Genomic DNA, 13,194 nt, shown 5'->3' on the forward strand with positions numbered 1-13,194 from the left:
AATAGTTTTACCTGCATTCTTCTCCAGGTAAAAACATGTTAGAAAATTTAAAAAAGTAGCTCGTCCCGTATTCGAACCAGCACCGTAAGCTTACAAATCATACGTGTTAACCACAAGACCACGCCGCTATTTACATCGGTTTTGCGATATAAGATATTTGTCATGTAATGTTTCCACCTGATTCCCTATTTTATTGTTATGGGTTGATCCGGTATTAGTAAATAAAGGCCACAGTTATCGCGTTTTGTTAATACTGGTAATAGAAATAATAAAAACAGATACCGTATAGCGGGTTAATTCTGCGGGTTCTCTGCCTATTCTGCGGGTCGAGGCTGTCACGCAGAAATAAGTTCCGCACATTAAACTATCGGCAGAATTTTTTGACGCAGAAATAAACTTTGACATTTTGCTTAATATAATGACCCGTTATCTTTATCTCACGAGGTTTTCGTCTGCTGTCAAGTTATTCACACCGTATCGATTGTGGTTGACTGCTTTTGTTATTGTAACAATCTATTGTCCACGAATGAATGGTTACCGTTTCTTTCGTGTATTCTTTACAAGTGTATATCACAAAACACGCTAAGTTTATGAAAAGTAAATAAATTGTAATTTTTTCTACCAGCAGTGTTACATTTTTTGAAAATGTCTTTCAAAATGAATTACCGGTACTAGACCTACAGTATTTATTTTTAACTCTAATTTCTGATCATGCACGGTAATGAAAAGAAATCAGATTTAAACATAAATCAGCTGCGCCAACTTCACTGTCCTAGATTCCGACCTAGATAATGCCACCAATACATAACTGACGAGAACGATATGCATCTGAGTCGTTAATTATGACGTAGTGAATGTGGTAGTTATTTCCCATTCACGAAATTTACTTCCGCTTTATGCAAACCGCAAAAAGTAGTTCCTGCTTTTCTTGAAGGTCGCAGAAATAAAAAAAAGCAGAAATAACTAGGCCCATCTTAGGACAAAACCGCAGAATGTTTTGCCCGCAGAATTAATCCGCTATTCGGTACTACAACTTTAAGATCTTGTACTATAACATTTGATTTAATAACATTCATCTTATGGATTATTTTTAAACACAAACGTTTTCTCACGTACTTCCCTGATAATACAGATAAATGCGTGACAGTGTGCAAACATACTTTGATAAATGTCATCGAAATAGTTTTATATCCAGGGTGTGTGTCTTATAATATCCTAGTAAGAGAAAAACTGTTTTTCTTTTTTGTTGTGTCTTTTGTTTTACTTTAGCTATCACAGGCAGTCTATTGGACTAAGACCAAACATTTCTTTTGCCACACAGACGAATCATAAAAGACGTTCGATTGACCAAGCAGATAACAGACATATATCTGTGCCCGTAAACAAATAAATGTTTATTTGAATAAAACTGTCCTGTTCATCTGGATATAACTGAAAATATAATAATCTTAATTTAAAAGTGTAGGATAGAGATAACAGAAACTCAAATAGATAAACGACTTTCAGTTATGTTCAAACCCTTCTGAATTAAGTTAACATTTTAAAGAAGACAAAGTAGACATATTACTGAAAGTGACGAATGCTACCCCCACCCACCTCCGCAAACACCCACACGCACTGACACAGTACATTGCAATTTGACGCACACAATATTGCATAATTATGTGGACTGTTTGTCTATACACTCTATGTATATAGTAAAGTAACAGAACACAAAGTCCCATAACTCTGCAGAATATTTTTTTCGGAAAGAATATAACATGCGCCATGCAAAACTAATGTTGGTCTCTTGTGTGAAGTTTCATTAAATTGTGTGCAATAGTTCGAGAGATTAGTTGCGCGCAAGATTGCATGTGCAGAATCTATGTTTATAGCATAGTAACAAAAACGTCATTTAGCTAAAAGAACGTAACATACACCATGCACAACTAGTGTTGGTACTGATCACTTGTGTATATAGCGTATTAACAAAACACAATGTCCCGTAACTGTGCAGAATTTTTTCTTATGTTTATTGGTTCAGGAGATAAGGCGCGCTAAAATTATTGCATAAGCAGACTGTATGTATATAGTATATCAACAAAAAAACAAAGTCCCATAATTTTACAGAATATTTTTTCTGAAAGAATCAAACATGCACCATGCACGTGTAATGTTGGTACTGATCACTTGTGTGAAGTTTCATTAAATTGTGCGCATGGGTTCAGGAGATTAGGCGCGCACAAGATTGCATATGCACACTCTATGTACATAGGATAGTAACCAAACAAAACAAAGTCCCATAACTCTGCAATTTCATTCTCTGAAAGAACCTTACATGACCACATGACCATGCACCAACTACTTTGTTACTGATCACTTGTGTGAATTATTATAAAATTGTGTCAAGGGGTGGGAGGAGAGTTGGTGCGAAGATTGCATATGCAGATTTTATGTATTTAGTATAGTAACAAAAAACAATGTCCCGTAACTCTGCAAATATCTTTTCTGAAGGAACCTAATATGCACCATGCACAACTAGGGTTAATACTGATCACATGTGTTAAGTTTCATTAAATTGTGTGCATAAGTTAAGGAGATTAGACGCGCACAAGATTTTCTATGCTCGTCAAAAAATATGGCTGCCAGGGGGCGTGGTCACTTTTCTTCTCTGAATCAGTAATAGCTAGAGCCTTGATATTTGGCGTGTGATATCAGATTTGTAACGTCTACCATAATTGTTCAAATTATGGCCCTAGAGTCAAAAGTGTGTGTGGCATGTATAGACTCTATGTATATAATATAGTAACAAAAAAAATCAAAGTCCCATGACTGCAAATACTTTTTTTGAAAGAACCTAACATGCACCATACACAACTACTGTTGTTACTGATTACTTGTGTGAAGTTTCATCAAATTGTGTCAAGGAGATGAGGAATATTGGTGCGTAAAGATTGTGACTACAGACGGACAGACAACCTGAAACCAGTATACCTCCTTTACAACTTTGTTGTTTGAGGGTACAAAATGGTGCTCATAGTAAATAGTTTCGCATTAGATCTTTTAGGTTTGAAACAAGCAAAATTAGCATTGGAAGAACTCTAGACAGGTTCATATCAATGTATTCGCCGATGAAATCAGTGAAGTTTAACGCTGTAGAAAAAAGACAACGCATCTATTTCTTTAATCGCAAAAAAGTCCATAAAAATCCTTAGGAAGGATAAGCTGCAACCAAACAGTATATTGTTCTACCAACATTCCTGCCTGGCACCGGAAACAGTTGTTGGTTTGTGTTTAGATAAAATCAGTTTTCAGTCAAAAGTCTTTTATTATTCATTCGTCACTTTCAAGAAGATTCATCTTAAAACATGCTGTATATTCATATTTGCATATCTCCAGAGCTATTACTGTTCTATGACGATGTTCTTACTCGTCTATTTATGTCTGACGATTAGCCTATTTGTAGCATTCAGCATGGTGGTTGTTGTCTTCAGCCTGGAGAAATAGTTGGAGACGTAAGGGCAGCTGGAAGTAAACAAATTTTGAGAAGTGAAATAACGATCACATAGAGGATATTACACGAATGTCATTTCATATTGAATTTATTAAACGAGTTGAATAAAATGATAAAATGCGAGGCTCTGCCGGTACAACATTTATACATTCGTATTACACATTCGTATTACAATTATCACTCTTAAGTGATTATCTCTGACATGTTTTACAAATAAACAAGGTCATCCCATGACCATTTAACAACAACTATATGTTGAGTTTTCTCTCCAAGTAGGGGTCATAAAAATAATAATTGTATTTTGTTTTCGTGTGAAAATGGGAAAATTTAAATATAATTCAATGATTTAATTACCTAGGAATTACTTTTTCTTGTAGTGAATATTTTATAAAGTCTAATAACCATTAAATGGCAAGTGTCTTACAACAATGAGTTCGTTTTCTGCAACTTTACATGTGCAACTACACATGTAGGAGCTTAAGTAAAACTATGCTGAATATTTTGAATTCGGGAGTTTTTCGTTCAGAAACGTATTCATAGAAAGACTTTTAAATGGTTGATAAGCATGTAATTCAGACATATACGGATAATTTGGTATCCTTTGTATAAAGTTATATATGCCATAATTTACTGATACTTTTAGCTCAACGGAGCACAAAGTGCTCAAGGTGAGCTATTGTGACCAGTCATTGTCCGGCGTCCGTCGGCGTCCGGCGTGCGTCGTTCGTCAACATTTGCCTTCTGAACACTCTAGAGGCCACATTTGTCACCCAATATTTATGAAACTTGGTCAGAATGTTAGCCTTGATGATTTCTAGGTCAAGTTCGAAACTGGATTATGTGGGGTCAAAAACTAGGTCAGTAGGCCAGATCAAAGGAAAAGCTTGTGAACTCTCTAGAGACCACATTTGTGACCCAATTCTTATGAAACTTGGTCAGAATGTAAGTCTTGATGATTTCTAGGTCAAGTTCGAATCTGGGTCATGTGGAGTCAAACACTAGGTCACTCGGTCAAATCAAATGAAAAGCTTGTGAACACTCTACAGGCCACAGTTGTGACTCAATCTTTATGAAATTTTGTCAAAATTTTTGTCTTGATAATCTCTAGTAGAAGCTTGAATTTGGGTCAGGTGGGGTCAAAAACTAGGTCAGTAGGCCATATCAAGGGAAAAGCTTGTGAACACTCTAGAGGCCACATTTGAGACCCAATCTTTATGAAACTTGGTCAGAATGTTAGTCTTGATGATTTCTAGGTCAAGTTTGAAACTGGATCATGTTGGTTCAAAAACTAGGTCAGTAGGCTAGATCAAAGGAAAAGTTTGTGAACACTCTAGAGGTCACAGTTATGATACAATATCCATGAAACTTGGTCGGAATGTGTGTCTTGATAATTTCTAAGTCAAGGTTGAATCTGGATTATGTGGGTCAAAAACTGGGCCACCCGGTCAAATCAAAGGAAAATCTTGTGAACACTCTAGAGGACACAGTTGTGACTCAATCTTTATGAAAATTTGTCCGAATGTTTGTCTTAATAATCTCTAGAAAAATTTGAATTTGGGTCATGTGGAGTCAAAAACTAGTCAGTAGGCCATATCAAATTAAAAGCTTGTGAACACTCTAGAGGCCACATTTGTGATTCAATCTTTATGAAACTTGGTCAGAATGTTAGTCTTAATGATCTCTAGATTAATTTTGAAACTGGGTTATGTTGGGTCAAAAACTAGGTCAGTAGGCCAGGTCAAAGGAAAAGCTTGTGAACACTCTAGAGGTCACAGTTGTGACTCAATATTTATGAAACTCGGTCAGAATGTGTGTCTTGATAATTTCTAGGTCATGGTCGAATCTGGATTATGTGGAGTCAAAAACTAGGTCACCAGGTCAAATCAAATGAAAAGCTTGTAAACACTTTAGAAGCCACAGTTGTGACTCAATCTTTATGAATCTGGGTAAGAATGTTTGTCTAAATGATTTCTATGTCAGGTTTGAAACTGGGTCATGTGGTGTCAAAAACTAGATCACTAGGCCAGATCAAATGATTAGCTTGTGAACACTCTAGAGGCCACAGTTGTAAATCAATCTTTATGAAATTTGATCAGAATGTTTGTCTTGGTCAAGTTTGTATCTGGGTCATGTGGGGTCAAAAACTAGGTCACCCGGTCAAATCAAATGAAAAGATTGTGAACACTCTAGAGGCTACAGTTGTGACTCAATCTTTATGAAATTTGGTCAGGATGTTTGTCCTGATGATTTCTAGGTCAAGTTTGAATCTGGGTTATGTGGGCTTAAAAACTAGGTCAGAAGGCTAGATCAAGGGAAAAACTTGTGAACACTCTAGAGGTCACATTTGTGACCCAATGTTTATGAAACTTTGTCAGAATGTTTGCCTTGATGATTTCTATGTGAATTTTGAAACTGGGTCATGTGGGATAAAAAAAACTAGGCCAGAAGGCCAGATCAAATGAAAAGCTTTTGAACACTCTATAGGCCACAGTGGTGACTCAAACTTTATGAAACTTGGTCAGAATGTTTGCCTTGATGATCTCTAGGTCAAGTTTTAATCTGAGTCATTTGGGATCAAAATTAGGTCACATGGTCAAATCAAAGGAAAAGTTTGTGAAAACTCTAAAGGCTACAGATGTGACTCAATCTTTATGAACCTTGGTCAGAATGTTTGTCTTGATGATCTCTAGGATAAAATTAATTCAAAACTGCCTCATTTGGGGTCAGAAACTAGGTCAGAAGGCCAGATCATTCTGGTGAGCGATATAGGGCCATCATGGCCCTCTTGTTTCAAATGTCATACCGAAGTCTAATTCTATATTATCAATATCAATAGAAAATATCAGAAACTGGAACAGAGAGTTGAATTTGGTTTCTAAAGTCCACGACCTTTTATAATGATTAGACCTATAAAGAAATTTGATTATATCCAGGATCAGTTAGTTAATACGAATTTTAAGAACATGTTTACTTGATACTTTCATTACGAAATGACGACAGGATATGTTTGCTAAATCTTCATCGTTTTGTTTCAGAGAAACGCCCTCTTAGCTAAATTGCGAGCGTGAGTGCAGATCTACGGATCTCGGGGTAGGGACATCCCCGTGCGACGAGTTGACGATTTCATGAAAGACGTTGTGCAGCCCTCCACAACCCCCTTTGATTCATGTGGTGAAAATTGCATTTACCTGTGAATAACATGTTTTACTGCTATAGGATGACCGAGGAACACCACATTATGTACCATGATAATCTTGCGTTTGTTCAGCGAGGAATGGATAAAAAAACCTAACTTAAACGAAATCGTGGAAGGATAAGCATCTAACTGACTAATATTCTATAGAATTAAATGAGTTCACATGTACATGATGTATTGCTAAACGACTATATCTACTAATATATATGTACTTGTCTATTGTCATTCTAATTGTATTACCAGTGACAGCGTGTATGTTATTTATGGTAGAAAACTATGGCCCGCTTCAAGTGTTATCGATGTGAGGAGGCATGTACGTCAATGACAGAGATAGTTACTCACCGCACACTTTTCTATGAAGATCAGTGTTTAAAGTATCGTGAACTTGTGCTGGATGAAAAATGGGTATCGCTCAAGTGTATCCTGATATAGTGCCAAACGATTACCAAAGACAAAAGAAATCAATTGTTGTCAAAGATGATGTAGACATAGTTCAAAATAGTGAATGTCGAATAGGAAATATGAGAAGACCCCTTTAAAGTGACCCTAGTGTGAATCTCTCTCTCTGTCTCTCTCTCTCTCTCTCTCTCTCTCTCTCTCTCTCTCTCTCTCTCTCTCACTGTTTCAGAATTGCGTTTGCTTCAAGTCTTGTATATTTTATAGAGGTTTTATAGAGGTGCTAATGGAATATTTTGATATTGTATATATGGGACTTGATATATGATAAGTTATTAACTATAATAGTATGACATTTTTCAGACAGCTAGTAAGGGAGAAAAGTGGCAGTGAATGCATGGACTGACTGAAGGTGTGGGTCACAGCATCTATGGTTCATACATAAAAACACGAACTAACAGCTATGTGTTCGTTTTGTTGGGTATTTATCCATTTTAATTTCGTATTTTTCCAGCACTGTTTCCTGTATTAGTCGGTAATAATCCGCAAATCCAAACGCACATCACAATCAATACAGTTTTTAAGCTATAAAATCAATTTTAAACTTTGATACTGTTACACATTGTCATAGAGATGTTTATTTAACTAATACAGTTGATAAGTTTGGTATTACTGCATTTTCAGGTACTTTAAAACGGTCGGAAACATAAAAATGTTCATTTCGAAGACTTTTTTCGGGTGTATTTTATTTCATTCCAGCGACCTAAAGTGATTTGTCGAACAAATTATTTAGTACACAAATCATGCCACCATATAAGGATATTATCGCTATTTTAAAAAGTTTTACGCTAACATTGCACACAAACATAAAAAAAAATGTAAAAAAAGACAAGAAAATTAACTACAAACACCGTCTTTCCGTCACCCATGTTGGCAGTGAGTCAAGGACGCTGAACAGAGTCAAGATTATCCGGGTACATAGTGTGAACACTTGTTATATTAATTGCCCGCCGTTACTTGACTGAAATACTGAATGTTACGAACGTCTCCACATATGCTGAATATTGAAACTAGCCGACAAAGAAATATAGAAAGAAACCAGCGTAAATGTATTCTTTGTGAAAAGAATGATACAGAAGACTAGTTCATTTGATATTGATATTTCCAGACTTGTGTAAAAAACAGATATAACTATCAACATCCAAATATCACCTTTAAGATACAGCAAATGTCAATATTTTAAAGAAATTAGTTTTTGTTTAATAATCCGTTATAGCTAGCTGGAAGGCACACATTAACAGTTTATTGACCCTTTTTTATTATATACCTTCTTATTTTTTCACCTTTCGTTTTTCTACATACTTATGAGTATTAATTCTACACAATTTCTTTACATCCGCAATGCCATCAGCATTTCAGCACCGACATGCAAACAAAGCATTATCTTTTGACCCGCCGTAACGGCATTGCTACATGACATCGATATGAAGTACATTTAATATCTGTGTAACAGAATCCACTTAAGCTGGTGATATGGCCTAAAGGCACTTTCCATTATCTCTAGTGAACAGACTCAATCAGACCAAGTTTTCTGTTATTTTGCTTGGATGCATTCTATGCTTCCAAAGGGTCTTCTTGTAGGTTTTAAATTCAGAATGCGCGGACGTTCCGGTTACCCAGATTCATTATGATTCTGGCGCCTGAGGCACACTGTACCAGTTTAGATTCGTTATTGGCGCCTTTACGGTCGTTTTCATTCTGTTATGGCAATGTTTCTGTCAAAATGTTGGCAAGATTAGACATACCACATGTAGAAAAACTGGTTCCAAATCGTCTGATTCTAAATCAATGTTGAAGTAAGTGCTAGCTTAGTAAGTATTACATGTAAAAGCCAAGTTTGTGAAATAGTACATTATGTAATTATGTTTTACATTTGAAATGGATTGATTCCTGATTATATGGACGAGCAGTATATATCTTAGAAATTTCTTATGAAAGAAAAATGAGATCTAATACAAAAAAAAATAAAAAATAACCTTTTTCATTTTATAGGATGTAGTTTATCGTATACATTGCCTTCATCTGCACATGAACATTTACCGGCCTTTCAGAACTAAACGTATTTTTATTTGTGTTTTGCATCAAAAATGACGAGGGCAGGTAACTCTTTCTCAATATCGGTGACCTATGAGTTTTATTACATATTTTTGTTTCTTAGATGATTGTCCTTCAATATCCAAAGTTTGATTGGTAAAAATCGCCTATCTCATATACAGGGAATTCTAGCGTACGCCTTTGATAACATTTCTGTGTATAATATACCAAAATAGATCTATCTATAATCTACACCTGCCTAGGATTTCTAAATAATGTTTGTCTCACACTCCATCATTTTGCCGTTACTTTGCCATTTTATTTGAAATATATGTAAGATATTCAGAACCAAATTGTATAGCTTTTTATCATGTTTTACTCTGGTACAATTTAATGTACTATCTCAATCTCAAGGGTAAAGGTTGAGGGAAAAATTGTTAAAGGAAGTGAATGATTATCGATGCAATATCATTGTACACTTATTACTCAGCCAATATAAAAGCTTATTGGTCAATTTATTGTTCAAACATATTTGATGTTGTATCATTATATTAGATGAAACTCATGACACGGCTTCACCCTCGAACAATTCTCATTGACAAACACAGATTCAGATGTATTAAATTATTTTCAAATAACTATATCGCTATCAAAATATAGAAATTATGCGAATTTACACATTTGGAAATATCATGAGTTAATGTTTCTATAGTAATCAGCAATTGTGAACGTTCACTAATGTGTCTATTTTCATAACGTCTTCGAAGCTAAACGTAAACATGGTTGATCATCTGCCCATCACACTTAAATTCACGTAGTCACCAGTGTGGCTTGAGCCAAGTTTGTCTGTAATTGAAACAAAACGAATATCAACGACTGAAAATGGTGTTAGAATATGCCTGATCTAAAGGCATTGTAGAAAACATGTTGAATTGAACGTGCAAAACTACCTTAAAACAAAACAAAGGAAACTAAAAAATCAGCTACTCTTTATCATAATAATACTAGTTCTCTGTCTCACTTGAACATGAAATACAGACAATACAGGAGGAAAGCTGAATTGGCTCCAAATATTCAGACAACATTTACAGAGGATTATTGTAGAAAATTTACATGTTATCGTCATATTAAGTATGATGAACACGTCATTATGATGAAAAAATGTTATTCGACGAAGCCATGTAATTCTTAAATTATATTTATTAATAACTAAAAGGACGTGTTACCTTGAGAATTGTGTAAGGTGTCGTATGCTGATGCATCAGCAGGTGTCATAGAAAGATCTAGGCCGGCGTACACGTTTTTGCTTTCTGTTCTGAAAACATGTCAGTATGATTATAACCCTTCATGATTATTCAACATGTAACATACATAATAAAATGTCGCGATTTTAACAGCCATTTATGTAACGTGGTTATTAAACATAATGAACATACTCGAACAAGAGTCCGATATTACTGTGCTTGGTAGCATTCTTTTCTTCCAAAAGCTCTTCGTAAAATTTTATTATATCAAATGAAACAGGCGGATGACGTCGTAAATCTGTTACTTTTCTTTTTAAGTGTAGGTTAGAAAATGGGTTTCTTAAAGGCAAAGTATTTTATAATTTATAAACTTTCAACAAAATGCAACAAAATGTCTTTAATTCTTAAATAAATTCAAGTTATCAACTACGTTAAGCCGTTTTCATATTTTACAATACCTTGAACAACTATTGATTTAATATTAACGTTTGCACCAAACATTATGTTTAAAAAGGGTTATACCGTTTACACACCTGTTTGGTTTGATCCTGAATTTGTAAATCAAAACAACTATTATCACTAAAACCAGACAAACCACAGCAGCACCTCCAACCGAAGCTCCAATAATTGCTTTACCATTTTTACTGCTTACCTCCTGATGCGCATCACCATCTAAACGCGGAGCAAACTGTATTACTATATACGTTAGAAATAACAAGGCATTGTCATAATATAGGTCAACCTTGTGTAAAAAATAGTGTTTGTTTATTGAGTACGATTGAAAATGAACAACAACAATGGTGTGTTTGTTTAGACATGCTTACATACCGCTCTTTATGCATCAGGTAGTATACATGATATAAGTGTGCAAACAGGTTGCACATGGTCAATATATAGATATACAATTAGTATTCGGTGTTCGATGGTCTGACTCTCAATTTTCATTTCCCTTCTAAATGCTTCTTTGTATACCTGAGCTCAGTAGGTTAACACGTGTATAAATCTATTTAAATGTGGGCTATTGTAAGGATGGCTGCACTATTTGAATGTTGCTTTTCCTGTTGAATGTTTTTGTCCTTGTCTCTAAATACTAAAGGGAATACCATACAAGTCTTATATATATATTTATTAAGAGGTTAATATACGGCTTGGTTGTGCCTTCTAGCCATAATGGCACACCTAGTTTCATAATGGCCCGAGGGCATATCTTCATATGCCTCGTTAAATTATGAGTGCCATTATGTGCCATACTATTAAAAGGTCTTAATATCATAAGGCATGAATAATTTTACAAACGAAATATATTTAAATGAGCCTTGCATCTCGTTTTAAAGACATACTTCCTATCTCAAAATTCTTAACAATAATACATAATTATATAGTTTATGATTTACCGGCTCTATCATTTCATAAATGAATCATCTTAATTTTTGGTCCGTACTGCGATACTTACCGCGAAATGTTTTGAATCCAAGTAAACAAACTTTCTTACGTTAACAGGAATATGGTGTTTTGTTTTTAGTTTTGCCAGCTCGATTTTTGCAGCAGCAACTAGCGACTAATAGGGTCTGAACGTTTGATTTTGCTGTTTCTACAGTAGATCTAATAGTTTTTGAATCTGTACCTCATATTCCTATTTCGATCCTATTTTGCCTCTTCTAACATTTATTGTGTTGATGTGCCGTATGTGCAGCAATTATGTTTAGAACTAGGAGATTTTGTCATCAGGCTCTCCGATACTGTCTTAAAGAACGTACAAATGGATTTCTAATATCCATTATTTGGATGATTAGGACGTCTTGTAATTTTAAAAGGTGTCTAATTAGCCTATTAGCAAACATTATCAATTAATACAATTAAAGTAGAATCTACGCACCAGCAGTACAATGCCACTATTTGGTATACAATGCTTTAGAAACACCGGTTAAAAGAACAGCTAGAGCACGTGTCGTTCCAACAGCAGCACCAGCAGCAGTTTAAGCCAACATCACCAAATGGGAGTGAGGTAACACACATTCTTTAAACTTTACTTCGTAGACATACACGTAATTTGACATTAACGACTTTCTTCAAATGTTAATGAACTATTGAGAATATATCCATCATTCATAACACTAGATCAATATCGCAATAAATATCTAGACTGCAAAATAATAAACTTGCGTCTTTTTCAATAATAAATGTTTACTTGTGTGTTGCAATTATTTGGTAATAAAATCATTGGAGGAATGTAATTGGGTAGGAGTAGAACGAGTGCATAACACTAAAAACAATACTGAGTAACAGTAGTATAAAGGTTAAACAAAACACTTTATATGGCATAGTGTATCATGGTACTTAGAAATGTATTGGCACATAAACACACACGCGCGCATACACACACACGCACGCACGAACGAAAAAAACACGAACGCGCGCATACGGATACACACATAACACTGAAACAATAATAAACAAAAAAAACAAAGACAAATATCAAACAGGGAATGCCACGTACCAAAATCGCAGCCTCCCCAAAACGAAACCTACAGCACGCAGACGTGCACACCACAAACACACACACACATACACGCGCACACACACAAAGTCAACACACGAGGACAAAACGAAAAAACAAAGGAACACTGGGGCACCGCCTTGGAACGGTCAGTGGCAAAAACACCACTGGGGAGCTTAAACCGGTTTATGGTGCGCACCCAACCTCACTCTTACCCCCACCATGTTCCAAAGACACGGGACAGTGTAAATAAAAGTAATCCCCTCCAGGTGAA

At 35.3% G+C, this 13,194-nt stretch overlaps 1 long non-coding RNA gene across 1 annotated transcript; it reads right to left on the minus strand.

The window, feature by feature from the left end:
• Positions 1-9,675: 9,675 nt before the first annotated feature.
• Positions 9,676-12,895, minus strand: LOC123556701 (uncharacterized). Its single transcript, XR_006687514.2, has 3 exons — positions 10,957-12,895; positions 10,406-10,494; positions 9,676-10,025 (listed from the first exon to the last, which is right to left on the minus strand). It is a non-coding gene; the product is annotated as an uncharacterized LOC123556701 (long non-coding RNA).
• Positions 12,896-13,194: the final 299 nt, after the last annotated feature.

This window comes from Mercenaria mercenaria, chromosome 5 (assembly GCF_021730395.1).
Source record: "Mercenaria mercenaria strain notata chromosome 5, MADL_Memer_1, whole genome shotgun sequence".
Classification (NCBI taxonomy): domain Eukaryota; kingdom Metazoa; phylum Mollusca; class Bivalvia; order Venerida; family Veneridae; genus Mercenaria; species Mercenaria mercenaria.